Source organism: Lathyrus oleraceus, chromosome 5 (genome assembly GCF_024323335.1).
Source record: "Lathyrus oleraceus cultivar Zhongwan6 chromosome 5, CAAS_Psat_ZW6_1.0, whole genome shotgun sequence".
In the NCBI taxonomy this organism is placed as follows: Eukaryota; Viridiplantae; Streptophyta; class Magnoliopsida; order Fabales; family Fabaceae; genus Lathyrus; species Lathyrus oleraceus.
Genome location: NC_066583.1, coordinates 444,790,116 through 444,800,948, shown reverse-complemented (window position 1 = coordinate 444,800,948; position 10,833 = coordinate 444,790,116). Strand labels below are relative to the sequence as shown.

Sequence of the window (10,833 nt, the reverse complement as noted above, 5' to 3'; positions counted from 1 at the left end):
GATTTAGACAAGTTAGATCTAGGTGATATCAGGGAGAAAAATGATAGTTAAGATACCATTGTCCTCTCGACTCCCAAGTATTCTGATTATTTGTTGTACTTAGTCAAGAGTCAGGTACTTGTCTCCCTTTAAGTTCCAATGATTAGACTCGCCAAACTCTTTTCACAATTCAAATATCTTATGGACGAAAAAGAGTGGTTAGGATAACATTGTCCTCTCAACTCTCGAGGTTTTGGACAGTTAACTATATCTAGCCAAGGGTCTGATGCTTGTCTATGCATATAAAATCAACCCCAACAAATCAAATTATATTTTGCCTCAGTGCATTTCTTCAAAACCTCTCAAAAGGACGTGTTACTTCCGTTCTACCATGAACGACGCTTAAAGCCTCCATGTGTGAACAAGTGATGTTTAACTTTTAGAGTGTGATCCAAGCGTATCCATTTTCCCATAAACAAGGAAATACTTCCTGCTCCCATGACAAAGTATACAAGAAAGTGAACAGTAGCACGTGGACTTCAATATTGTTCAGTAAAAACAACCAAACACATACTCTGTTTGTGAGCCGAACTACGGAGCTCTGACTTCCTTATTGCACATATGAGGAGACATAGGCAGAAGGGCCCAAATCCTTGGCGAGCACAATAACTTAAAACTTATTTTCTCTCCCACCTTATTCTTATTCATGTCATTTCCTAATAGCAATCAACATACACATAAACAACATCCATATGCATTGATACAAGCAAGTGGTTCCCATGGAGTACCATGGATGTGAGGGGTGTTAATATTTTCCCCTTGAATAATCGACTTCTGAATCCTCTCTTGGTTGCGAGACCATTCTTGATTTAGGGTTTTATCTCTATTTTCCCTTTCCTTTGGAATAAATAAAATCCGATGATGACTCTGTATTTTCTGCGGTGCAACAGTTGCTCCTGAGGTAAGATGTTTACGTTTATGCCCTTTTTCCCTTAGAGACAGAGCAGATCATGGTTAGATTCCCTCCCATCCAATTCATTAATTACTTGGAATAACCTAAATAAAGTATTCATTGCTAGATATTTTCCACCAAGAAAGACCAATGTCCTACGAAACCAAATTACCAGATTGACACAGTTCGATGGTGAATCTCTTTCCGACGCTTGGGAGAGATACCAAGAAATATTAATAGCTTGTCCACACCATGGATTAGAACAATGGTTGATCATTCATACCTTCTACAAAGTACTTCTCTACAACACAAAGATGACTATTGACGCTTCCGCTGGAAGTACATTAATGAACAAAGCGTACCCCGAGGCATGCGCACTTACCAATGGGGTACTGAAAGAGCCCAAGTAGAGAAGAAAGAAACGAAAGGAAGTATATACGAAGTTAACAACCTAGACCATATGAATTCCAAGATGGACTCCCTGGCCCAAAAGGTCTAAAGCTTAGTCATTAACCCTACAACTATCGTAACTGCAGTACAACCCATATGCGAAATCTATGGAACTCCAGGACATATCACTGCCGATTACAGTCTTCTAGCTGAACCAAGCCCAGATCAGGTCAATTATTCCCAAGGAAACCCTTATTCGAACACTTTCAACCCTGGATGGAGGAATCATCCAAACTTTTCTTACAAGAACAATAACTCTACTTTTCCTCAAAATACTACACCTCAGAGACCACCAGGTTTCCAAGCCCAAAGATCGACTCATCCTATACATGATACTCCTCAGAAATCAAACCTTGAAAAGGTCATGGAAAACTTCATTTCAGCTCAAACTCAGAAGAATAAAGAATTTATGAATCAAAACATTCATATTAATGAGCTTATTACACAACTAGGTAACAAAGTCGATTTTGTGGTAACTCACAATAAGATGCTGGAAACCCAAATCTCTCAAGTAGCACAACAACAAGCTGCCCAGGCTACACCTGGAGGATCATTCCTTGGACAACCTCAACCTAACCCTAAGGGCCATGCTAAAGCTATCTCTCTGCGAAGCGGAACCACATATGAGGAACCCGTTGATCCTAAGTTGAATAACAACTCACTAAGAAGTCCAGAGCCACCAAAAGGAAACATTGTGACTATGCTAGAAAAACAAGCACTAGAAAAACCTGTAGAACCAGTGAAATAAAGAGAAGAAGTTAAAGATAAAGAAGTAGTGAATGATATCCAAGTCTATGTACCAACCCCTCCTTATAAACCCCCAATTCTATATCCACAAAGACTTAAACATACCAAACAAGATACCCAATATAAGAAGTTTGTGAAGGTAATTGAAAAACTTCACGTCAAAATACCCTTCACTAAAGCTATCACCCAGATACCAGCATATGCTTAATTCCTAAAGGACCTCTTAACAAACAAGTGCAAGCTTGACAATCCTAAACCATTGGAATGCAACACATTTGCTAAGAACAAACTAGCCAAGAAGGAGAAAGATCCAGGAAGTTTTTCTATACCATATGTTCTAGGAAACCATGTTATTGATAAAGCACTATTGGATTTAGGCATAAGTATAACTTTGATGCCATTAGTTGTCTGCAATAGATTAAACCTAGGACATATGCAACCAACTAGGATGTCCTTTCAATTGGCTAATCGATCAGTTAAGTACTCAATCAGTATATTAGAAGACATCCTAGTTAGGATTGATCAACTTTATATTCTGACCTACTTTGTCATGACGTACATTAAGGAAGACGAAGATATCCATATCATTCTAGGTAGACCATCCTTATCAACCGCTAGAGCCATAATAGATGTCAAAAGAGGAAAAATTACTTTTGAAGTAGGTGACGAGAAGGTCGATTTCATACTATCCAAATTTCTAAAAGTGTCTGCCATTGACGACTCATGTTATGCCATCGATATTATTGATGAGTGCGTAAGAGAGTTGGATACAAAAGCACCTATCGAAACAATAAAACTTCCCTCGACACCAATCATGGAAGATGATGCATTAAAATTAATGACACAATATGTGGATGATAGTATTTACGAATGCCTAACACAAACTCCAGACCATATGACAGACCCTAAGAAACCATCCATAGAGCTCAAGGAATTACCTAAGAATCTGATATATGAATTTCTTGATAAAGAACTTAATCGTCTAGTTATAGTAAGTATGAATATAAACAGTGACGAAATTAATTAACTCTTAGATGTCTTACGAAAATACCCTGCACCTATAGGCTATACCATCTCTGACCTAAAAGGGATAAGTCCATCTCTGTGCATGCACCAGATAATGCTAGAGGAGGACTCTAAACCCTATAGAGAACACCAAAGAAGGCTAAACCATATAATGAGTGATGTGGTCAAGAAGGAAGTGCTTAAATTTCTTGATGCTGGTATAATTTACCAAATCTCTGATAGTTAGTGACTTAGCCTTGTACATGTGGTACCAAAGAAGGGAGGTGTCATAGTTGCACAAAACGAAAAAAAGGAGAATCTGTTGTGAAATGTATAGAAAACGGATGGGGCATATACATAGGCTATTGGAAGCTGAACAAAGTAACCCGGAAGGACCATTTTCCCCTTCCGTTCATTGATCAAATGCTTAAACGTTTAGCTATGAACTCTTATTTCTGCTATTTAGATGGATATTCTAGATTTTTCCAAATTCCTATTCACTTGGATGACCAAGAGAAAATAACCTTTACATGTCCATATGGAATATTTGCCTATTGACGAATGCCATTCAGACTATGCAATGCCCCTGCAACTTTCCAATGATGTATGATGTCAATATTCGCAGACTTCCTGGATGAAATCATGGAGGATTTCACGGTTTGCGGATCCAGTTTTAAAAACTGCCTTGCTAACCTAGACAAAATTCTAGAAAGAAGTGTACAAGTAAATATCATACTAAATTGGGAAAAATGCCACTTCATGGTTACAAAAGATATAGTCCTGGGACACATGGTTTCGGAAAGGGACATTGAGGTTGACAAGGCTAAGATTGAGGTAATAGAAAACCTCCAACACCAAGAACAGTTAGGGAAGTCTGAAGTTTCCTTGGACATGCCGGTTTTTATCGACGCTTTATCAAAGAATTTTTTAAAATCACTAAACCTTTAAATAGTCTTTTAATGAAACACGTCGAATTTCGTTTCGACAAAAAATGTCTCAAAGAATTCGACCTCATAAAACACTCACTAATCTTTGCACCTATCATGCAACCACCAGATTGGAACCAACCGTTCGAGATTATGTGCGACGCAAGCAATTTCGCTATTGGTGTTGTTCTAGGACAACGAAAGGACAAGAGACTACACGTGATATATTATGCTAGCATAACTTTAGATACGGCCCAACTAATCCATGCCATTACTGAAAAGGAGCTACAACAAGTAGTATTTGCGATAGACAAATTCCGCTCCTATCTAGTTGGAGACAAAAATTATTATATACACTGATCACGTTGCCATTCGATACCTATTGAGAAAAAAAATGTGAAGCATAGACTACTTCGCTGGATCCTTTTGCTACAAGAATTTGATTTGGAAATCCTTGATAAAAAGGGGATTAAAAATATGGTAACTGACCACCTCTCGAGACTCGAATATCTGAAATGAGACCTTATTCCCATAAATGATAATTTCACTTATGATAGATTAATAGCTTCAGGCAACAATCTGACAAGTCATGATGACGACCCTGATAAATGGAACTACACATCGAAACTACCCTAGTAGTAACGACTGTACCTTGGTACGCTAATTTTGTTAACTATCTTGCAACCAACATTCTACCTCCTGGATTGACTTATCGATAGAAGAAAAAGTTCTTCCATGATGTAAAATAGTTCTACTGGGACGAACCCCTTCTCTACTTTCTTCTTGGTTCTTCAACACACAACTTTTTAACAGATAAAATAAACAAAACAAAAATGTAAATCAAACAACTGAAAAGAAAACTATTGTTACCTCGATTAGGTTTCATCCCGAGCATCACTTTTTAAGGTCCATAGCTCGACGTATGACCAGTCTACGGTGCTCTGAGTTGGGCCTCTTCCACCAGGACATTCTCCTGTCCCTGGTGATAAGGCTTCAACCTTTGGCCATTGACCTTGAAGGTGTCCTCACTAGTGTTATTTCTCAACTCGACTGCCCCATGAGGGAATACTTTGTGGACAATGAATGGACTAGACCATCTGGACTTAAGCTTTCTAGGGAACAACTTTAACACTGAATTAAACAAGAGAACTAATTTTCCTTCCCAAAATTCCTTTTTCTGAATCTTTCGATCATGTAATTTTTTTGTTTATTCTTTGTAAAGCTTGCCATTCTTAAATTCTTGGTTCCTAAACTCCTCCAACTCATAGAGCTAAAGGATTCTGGAATCACCCGCTTCAAAGATATCATAGTTCAAGAGTTTTGAGGCCTACAACTCTTTGTGTTCCAATTCTAAAGGTAAATGACAAGCTTTTCCATAAACTAAATGATAGGGTGACATATATATGGGTTTTTTGAATGCAGTTATGTACGCCCACAGTGCATCATCCAACTTTGTTGCCCAATCCTTCCTGAAGGAACTCAATTTTTTCTAGGATTTTCTTGATTTGTATATTAGAAACTTCTACCTGTCCATTTGTTTGAGGATGGTATGAGGTGGCAATTTTTTGTTTCACATTATATTTTCTCAGCAACTTTTCCACAAGGAGATTCAGGAAATGTGTACCTTCATCATTTATTAGTGCTCTTGGAACTCCGAACCTTGCAAAGATATTCGTTCTCACGAACTTCACTACCACTTTGGAATCATTTGTGGGTAATGCCATAACTTCTTCACACTTAGACACTTAATCTACTGCCACCAAAATGTAATTCTTATCAAATAATGGTGGAAATGGTCCCATAAATTCTATTCCCCATACATCAAACAATTCCACCTCCAGCGTAGCATTCTGGGGCATCTGATTCCTCTTTGAAACGTTACATGTTATTTGGAACCTATTGTCATACCCCAAAACTTGCCCTACTTTCTTTTAATTTGTCAGGCTTATGGTTTTGTTCATTTGCATACTTTGTCTATTTTGATCATGCATTCATTGACATTTGCATATGCTAACAAATTTATGTCAAAGGTTTGATGTTAATAGATTTAATAGGTTTAAGTGGCTTTTTGAGGTGGATATTATTTGATAATTATTCGGGTTTATTTCCCGTATTACTTATGGTGGGGATAATCTCTTTATTTGAGATTCATGGTTATCAGGAGAGATTGAAATAATCATCAATTAATTCAGAGGTTTGCTTGGATTCAAAGGAAATGTCAAAGTTGGAATAAAAGGGAAATTTCATTCATTTAGTGGAAAATATCACTTCTCAGAAGTACTAAAAGTTATGGGTTATGCTACTCAAATTACTAGTGACTCTTTGCCTTACCTTCTAACTTGGTACTTTTGCTAAACTCCAACAACATTGTTCTTTAACTACCCTTAACTATCTATTTCTCCACAAGCCATCCATTTACCTAATTACCCTTAACCATCATAACTTCCAAACTAACACAAAACTTCCAAACAAACACAAATCTCAACTTTCATTTTTTTCATTCAATCCTAGTCACTCTTAACATTTAATCCTATGATCGAAATTGGTGATCCACAACTAAGGATTAAATTAACTCCTAACCGATGATAAACCAATTAATTGGATCACAGTCCAAGGGTGTTCATTCACTTGCAAAGTCTATATAAACATATTATTTCTCATAATTTTGGCTTTAGCTAATATCACTAACCTAACTTAAAGAATTCACAATTAACCATCATTTGTTTTCTTCTATTCTCCCTCAATATTCATCTTCTCCCTCACCCTCACTAAGTTCATCTTTATCACCATTTAGAACATCACATTGAATTTCTAAAATGGTGGAACTTAGCCATCGACAATTTCTATATTATCATCAACAATTCAAGCATTGTCATCAAAAATCATCCATCAACAATTTCTACAACAATCATCATCTAAAGTTTATCAAGATTTATCAACAATCATCATCCAAGATTCATCAATCCAAGCTTATTTTCATCAATATTCTACATTCATGATTCATCTTCTACGTTCATTCATCATCAAGAATAATTGGATTAATGGAGCTTATTCTTGAAGTATTCCGAGTTTCTTTTCGGCGCTTCGTTTTTCAACGCTAAACGGAGCAAATCTCCGCTCCGTCGGTAATCCTTCATCTCTTCACACCCTTGCCATGAATTATTGAATGTTTGTTGGTTGATTGATTTAAACTACTGTTTTGGAATTACTTATTGAATAATCACTTATTTTTTATAAAGACGCATAAACTTGAAAAATAGTGATTTTTAATTCTTAACTATTAATAACATGTGAATATACCATTTGAATCGATCTGTCACGTCGATCGTGAATATATAATTAACTTTTTGTTCCGATGCATATTTTAACCGAATTGACGCATTCATTAATCAAATTTTTCGTACGTTTTTGCTACTTTTTCGGTATAATTTGTAGCTTCTTTCGTAATTTACGGTATGTATTTGATTTTTTTGTAAAATTCTAATTCCAATGATATGTTAACTCGTCGAATTTGGTTCCATTGACCATTACCGAAAACTTACTTTAATTTTTTCATATATTGCTATACTCATGTTTCACGTCCAGCTTCTTTTCCGACACTGCTATTCTCATGTTTTTAGATATTGCTATTACTCATGTTTCTATTTAGGGGTGGCAAAGCGGGCTCGGCCCGCTGGACATGCCCGTTTTGCTCGCACTTTTGTGCAGGACGGGCCAATGATTTAGGCCCTCACCCTCAAATGTGTCCGCCCCGCCCCGCCCTGTTTTTTTCGCGGGTTTTTGCGGGCACGTGTATTTACATAAATTTTTGCATTTTTAGGCTTAAAGAGTGTAGTGCCCGCGGGATTTCCCGCCCCGCCCTCACTTTTTTACGGGGCGAGTCTAAGTTTTAGACCCACATACTCAACTATGACCGCCCCGCCCCATTTTTTTGCGGGCTTTTGCGGGGCGGGCCTAAACGGGGCGGGCATGCCCGTTTGCCACCCCTATTTCTATTACTCTATTATATATTATCATTATATTTAATTTTATATTAATTACATGTAGTATACCATATGTAGATTAAGCTTATATATATATTAGTATTATATTGTATTTACTGCCATTAAACTTATACAATCTTACGTACATTAAACATATTAGTATATTAAGCTTATGTAATCTACTGCTATTGCATTTTCTTTTCTATTACTTTTTTATATAGTATTATATTAGTTTTATATTAATTATATATAATTACCACAGGTCATTAGTGCCGAATTTTATATAGCATATTTACATGGTACTAGTTGATTGATAATTAATTAAAAAATGTTAGAAATGATTCTATGCATAATCCTTATAAAAATTATCATAGTTATGCACATTTATTTTTAGGATTTAATTTCTTTTTTGATTCACATTAGAGTTAATTTAGATTTTTTGTAATAAAAATAGGATTTTAGTTCTCTTGATTAATTAGGATTAGGTTGATTAATTTTATAATTAAATGTATGAATTGGGATTGATCTTCATAATTAGAGTTAGATTAGAATTAGTTAGAAAATTATAATTTTGTGAGATTAATCTTACTTTCTTTTTTTTCTCTCAATTAAAAAATTCACAAAAAATCATGATGCTTCTTTTTGGATTTTTACTTTCTAATTCATGGTAGCTTCTTTCATTGTTTCTTGATATAATTTGACATCATTCTTAGCATGATCCCTTATGATTAGCATTTGACTTAGAATAATTAGCCATTTCAATCAAGTTAATTTTCATGAGATGTTTGATTAATTTGACTTTAACCTTTGCATGGTCCCTTAGGAATCACTTGTACATATTATTAACCTTTAGATTAGGTTAACTATATTTTTAATCTAATACAAACTTTTGATTCAAGTTGATCAAAAACAATTTTGATTAACTAAATCCTTTGATCATTTATAATTCCGTAGTCTATTCAAGTTATCAAAAATCCCTTGACTACTTAATAAGACTTTTCTGGAAGCTGTGGAGCTCAAGGCCTCAAGTCAAGATCTTCAATCAAGGCATCCTCAGTCATACCAAGCAGCGAATTATACAAGCCCATCAAAGGTGGCATCTTCAAAAGCTTGTCAAGTCAAGGTTAGAAGTGTGTGGCACGAGCCTTAAGCAATAGAGAAGGAGTGGAACTGGAGTATTCCTACCCCCATTCTAAGTATCTTTGGGTATGGGACGTATGACCCAGCGCTCATCGTATTCACCTTTATTCATAGACTTTAGCACAATTCTAACCATACAATTCACAAGTCTCTCCCACTTCACAAAGCAATACAACAAAGCAAGGACTACATCAATAACTTATCAATCATGAATCAAGTTGTACGATACTAGCCTTAAGCAATAGAGAAGGAGTGGGACTGGAGTATTCCTACCCCCATTCTGAGTATCTTTAGGTATGGGACGTATGATCTATCACTCATCGAATTCGCCTCTATTTCGAATCAAACGATTGATAAGGTCTTTGTCAACATAAGAAACAACTACAAAGATTCCCCTCTCTTCACGTGAAGGTTAAGACGAGAGTTACATGCCACAAGCCTTAAGTGGTAAATAAGGAATGAGACTGGAGCTTTCCTAAACTCACTCTGGATATCTTTGGGTGCGAGACGTTTGGCTCGTTGCTTATCGTATCCACCTTTACTCATAGACTTTAGTGTGATTCTTATCCAGTAACTATCAAGTCTATTCATTCTCCATTCTATTTCACTCTTTTAATTCAACCATTTAATCATCTTCTTTTTCCTCAATCATCTTGCTTTCAGCCCTAGTGGGCTGAACTACGAACGATCTAATTTCCTTATTGCACTATAAGGGTACGTAGGCAGAAGAATTCAGATTCTTCGTGAGCTATCTTATCTATTCATATCTTATCTATTGCTATCTTACTTATTAATCTACCTTATCTATTGCTACCCTATTCAATCAATCATTCTCCATTCATTCAATCACTTCCATCTTTTTTAGATCAACTATATTACTCCTTGGACTCCTTGTCTATCCTTTTGGGATATCTTAACAACAGTCCGTCTCCTCAATCGAGAGTTGTTTGGGATACAACCCCAAACACTTAATTTAGTCTTATTTTTTGGATTTACCTTATAGTGGCGGTCTGCTAGTCCGCGTATTGGTAAATGCCTATCTTACTCTCCGATTCAGAGTTTATCTCCTTCTTGGATCCAAGATGTTATTCTTACTTGATCTCGAACTGTGTTTCCTCAGCAAGTGATACACTCGTACCATCCAATACTACAATCATTCCTTGAAGTGGTGTTTGTCTTGTGAGCCCTCGTTGCTTAGACAAATATCTCTCTTTCTATTCTTGTGGTTCCGAACTACGATTGCTCTGAATTTCTCATTGCATGCTGAGAATACGTAGGCATGAGGATGCTAATCCTTGGAGAGCATACTTCTAATTATTCCTCCTTCCTCCTTAGGGCAACATTCATATCTTTCCATAATTCATTATCTACCTTCGATCATAAATCGTCCATCCAGTGACATACTATTCCTTTGACAACGTAATATACTTTCTTTGGTATTCCAAGTACATCCTTTAGGACATTTAATGTAGTCTGCCTTTCTACCTAGAGTTGTTTAGGAAAACAACCTCAAACATTTAATTCCTTACTTTTTGGCTATACACCCTATAGTGGTGGCCTACTGGTCCACATAGCGGTTAGAGTTATTTCCCTATATGGTAGAAATCTCATTTTTCTTATGGATTCTGATACACTTTCACCTTTTGATTTC

The 10,833-nt window shown here is 36.2% G+C and overlaps 1 non-coding gene across 1 annotated transcript; it reads right to left on the bottom strand.

Moving 5' to 3' along the window:
- Positions 1–1,083: 1,083 nt before the first annotated feature.
- Positions 1,084–1,190, bottom strand: LOC127089754 (small nucleolar RNA R71). The gene has a single exon (XR_007791309.1). It is a non-coding gene; the product is annotated as a small nucleolar RNA R71 (small nucleolar RNA).
- Positions 1,191–10,833: the final 9,643 nt, after the last annotated feature.